The sequence below is a fragment of the Barbatula barbatula genome (assembly GCF_947034865.1).
Source record: "Barbatula barbatula genome assembly, chromosome: 7".
NCBI classification, from domain to species: domain Eukaryota; kingdom Metazoa; phylum Chordata; class Actinopteri; order Cypriniformes; family Nemacheilidae; genus Barbatula; species Barbatula barbatula.
The window spans coordinates 9,211,682-9,214,756 of NC_136770.1; positions in this window are offsets into that span (position 1 = coordinate 9,211,682).

A 3,075-nucleotide genomic window follows, 5' to 3' on the forward strand; every position below is an offset into this window, starting at 1 on the left:
TGGCCATCTCTACAGGCTGCCACCAATGCATTCGTTCAACAATGTCCAACTTGCAATATGTCCAAATTATCTCACCAACGCCCTGCTGGGTTGTTGCAGCCTCTGCCCGTTCCTCAGCGCCCATGGTCTCATATTGCCATTGATTTTGTTACTGACCTCTTCAACTCCAGGAATTGCACAACCATTCTGACTGTGATCGACCGATTCTCCAAACCTTGCCGACTGATACCCTTACCCAAATTACCCACAGCCTTCGAGACGGCAGAGGTGCTCTTAGAACAGGTCTTTTGATTCTATGGACTCCCCGAAGACATTGTTTCAGATCGGGGTCCGCAATTCACGTCCGCAATTCAAGTCGGAGTCTGGAAATCCTTCTGTCAACAACTCAACATCAACGTTAGTCTCACCTCAGGTTACCATCCGCAAGCCAACGGCCAGGTGGAGAGACTCAATCAGAAGATAACCCGATTTCTAAGATCCTACTGCCATCAAAACCAGAAAGATTGGAGTCGGTTCCTGATATGGGCCGAATACGCAAACCTTCAACCAATCTCACCCCATTCCAGTGTGTTCTGGGTTTCCAACCGCCCATGTTTCCCTGGTCAGGAGAACCCTCTAAACTCCCTGCGGTCAACGACTGGCTAATCAGGAGTGAGAATACTTGGAATGCTGCTCATGTACATCTACAACGAGCTGTACGACGAACTAGGGAACAAGCCGACCGTCGAAGAAGGGAGGGACCTGAATATACACCTGGACAATGGGTCTGGCTCTCCACTAGAGACTTACGACTCCGACTGCCAAGCAAGAAATTAAGTCCCAGGTCTGTGGGTTCATTCGAAATACTCAGACAAATCACTCCAGTTCATATCGTTTAGCTTTACCTGCCAAATATCGTATCTCACCCACTTTTCATGTCTCCCTGCTTAAGCCCGCCGGTGGTCCCAGAGGAGAGAGGGACCAGGAGGTCACTGACGAGAGAACCCCTCCCATCAATGTGGACGGCGAGGAGGCTTACCAGGTCAGAGAGATTCTGGATTCTCGACACCGTGGACGAGTGTTGCAGTATCTGATCGATTGGGAGGGATATGGCCCAGAAGAAAGATCCTTGGTCAACGCCCATGACATCTTGGATCCCACACTTACCACTGAATTTCACCAAATTCATCCAGACCGAGCTGCACCATGGCTCGTGGACGACCTCAACGTCGAAATGCCCCTCGCGTCCGGAGCCGCTCGCAGGGGAGGGGCTCTGTCATGAATCATCCATCCAAATTGGCAGAGTGCATTAAAGATATACAACATTGGATGACCTGTAATTTCCTTCTTTTAAATTCTAATAAAACAGAAATATTACTTATCGGACCAAAGACACGCAAAACAAATATTTCTGATTATAAACTGCAAGTTGAAGGATGTACTGTTACTCCAACAAATACAGTAAAAGATCTAGGCGTTATATTAGACAGCAACCTGTCATTTCGAAATCACATCTCAAATGTCACAAAAACAGCCTTTTTCCACCTAAGAAATGTTGCCAAGTTACGAAATATTCTGTGTGTTGCTGACGCGGAGAAGCTTATTCATGCATTTATGACCTCAAGACTTGACTACTGTAATGCGCTACTTAGTGGTTGTCCTGCATCATCAATAAACAAACTACAGTTAGTTCAGAATGCAGCTGCCAGAGTTCTAACCAGGTCCAGAAAATACTATCACATAACCCCACTGTTATCAACCCTTCACTGGCTACCCATTAAGTATCAAGTTCTTTTAATCACTTATAAAGCCTTAAAGGGTTTAGCCCCTACCTACCTAACAGAGCTTCTATCACACTACAAGCCATCACGCTCTCTAAGATCTCAAAATGCAGGACTTTTGATAATACCTAGAATATCTAAATCCACCAAAGAGGGTCGAGCTTTCTTATACGTAGCACCTAAACTCTGGAATAGCCTTCCTGATATTATTCGAGGATCAGACACACTGGCCCAATTTAAATCTAGATTAAAGACGCATCTTTTCAGCCAAGCATTCACTTAAAGCAAATATGCTAAATAAACCACCAGGAGATGCTGACATTAGATATTATTTACTAGAATAATTGTATTTATTATATAACACACCATGTAGTGTGTTTTACCCTTTCTTGGGTTTTTCGTTTTTCCCCTGTAAAGCTGCTTTGGAACAATGCAAATTGTGAAAAGCGCTATATAAATAAAATTGAATTGAAAAAATTGAATTGAATCAGACCTCTGTGGCTCTCTCTGATGGCCACCGGAGGGCACCCTCTCCTGAGTATCGACTTTCCCGGACTACATTTCCCATGCACCCCGCATAGAGACTAATCACCTGCACAGGTGTTCTCCATGATCTGCTCTACCTAAGCAGCATTTACACTCTTACTCATTGCAAAGTCTTGTTTTGTCCCGGCTAACATTGCGGAGCGTTAACCTTGATATTCTGTGACCCTTCTGTGTATTATCCTGGATTGTTTGACTACTGTTGATTCTCTGCCGCCTGCCCTTGTGACCTTGCTCTCTGGAACTTCGACTGCTTTGCTGCCAACCCTGACTCTTGCCTGGTATCGTTTCTGTTTCTGCTCAGCCTCTGATATTCCTGCCACTGTTGTTTGATCACTGCCTGTTTGACCCTGATCTTGATTATTAAAGTTAATCTGCAAATGGATCCACATGCTTCCGACCCCTCATTACAGCAATAGCCTAGTAATGATAATAGGCCTACTGATGATGATAATCATAATAATAACATCAACAATAAAGCATGTAACCTCATATAATTATATAGCAATAGTCTAGTTAATGATGGTAGGCCTACTACTACTCATAATAATAATAATAATCCCTGCAAGATCACATTAGAAGTCTGGTGCTACTGTCAATTATAACAATAGCCTAGTAATGATAATAGGCCTACCTACTGCTACTTATGATAATAATAATAATGTGGGCCTAAACATTCTCTATCTCTATCTCTATCTCTATCTCTATCTCTATCTCTATCTCTATCTCTATCTCTATCTCTATCTCTATCTCTCTATCTATCTATCTATCT